The sequence below is a fragment of the Apium graveolens genome, chromosome 3 (genome assembly GCF_009905375.1).
Source record: "Apium graveolens cultivar Ventura chromosome 3, ASM990537v1, whole genome shotgun sequence".
Lineage (NCBI taxonomy): Eukaryota > Viridiplantae > Streptophyta > Magnoliopsida > Apiales > Apiaceae > Apium > Apium graveolens.
In genome coordinates, this window is record NC_133649.1 from 216,336,647 (window position 1) to 216,337,718 (window position 1,072).

Below are 1,072 nucleotides of genomic sequence, written 5' to 3' on the forward strand. Positions count from 1 at the left end.
CAATTTAGCCAATTTGATTTTACAAGGTCTTGATAAAAACCTTTTGGCTCTAGCACATGAGCCTCAACTCCTCCAATTCAGATTTTTCATTAGACTATTGCAGCTGGAGTTGTTGTCTTGGTGCATATTATGGTTGCTGAAAACTAGGAGGGTTGTACTGCTTTGCTGGATACTGCTGATAAGGCTATTGAACCGCATTCTGAGTGTTGCTCCAACTATAGTTAGGATAATTGCGGTTATTGGGATGATAGATGGCTGGCACAGGTTGTTACGACCTCTGAAAGTTTCTCACGAACTGAGCTGATTCACTAAAAATAGCACACTGCTCCGTCTCATGGGCACCAACACAAAGCTCACAGATACTAGTAATCTGATTAACTCCATAATTAGCCAAATAATCCACCTTCATCGTCAAAGCCTTAAGCTGAGCAGCTATAACAGTAGCTGCATCTAACTCCAAAATTCCTGCTACCTTGCCCTGAGATAGTCTCTGAGTAGGATTTTGGTTATCATTACTAGCCATCAGTTCAATTAATTCATAAGCTTCATCATAGCTTTTAGCCCACAAGGCTCCTCTTGATGATGTATCAAGCATGGGTCTAGAAGTAGCACGCAATCCATTATAGAAGCAGTTAATGATCATCCAGTCAGGCATCTCATGGTGAGGACACTTTTTAAGCATCTCTTTATAACAATCCCAAGCCTCACATAAAGATTCTCCAGATTACTGAGCAAATTGAGTAAGTGCGTTTCTGATTGCAGAAGTCTTCGCCATAGGGAAGAATTTAGTTAAGAACTTTTGAGCAAGATCCTCCATTCGGTGATAGACCCTGGTGGTAGAGAATGTAACCAGCACTTCGCTTTATCCGGCAGAGAGAATGGGAAAAGCCTCAACTTAATAGCATCTTCAGAAACTTCATTGAAGTTAAAAGTGTCACAGATCTCGATGAAATCTCTAATGTGCATGTTGGGGTCTTTTGTCGGAGAACCCCCAAACTAAACTGAGTTCTATATCATCTGAATCATGCTCGACTTGATCTCAAAGGTATTAGCCGAGATGGTTGGTCAGACA

The 1,072-nt window shown here is 41.1% G+C and overlaps 1 non-coding gene across 1 annotated transcript; it reads left to right on the forward strand.

Annotated features, from left to right (window-relative positions):
- The first annotated feature begins 653 nt into the window (after nucleotides 1-653).
- On the forward strand, nucleotides 654-760 carry LOC141716308 (small nucleolar RNA R71). The gene has a single exon (XR_012573021.1). It is a non-coding gene; the product is annotated as a small nucleolar RNA R71 (small nucleolar RNA).
- The last annotated feature ends 312 nt before the right edge of the window (nucleotides 761-1,072 follow it).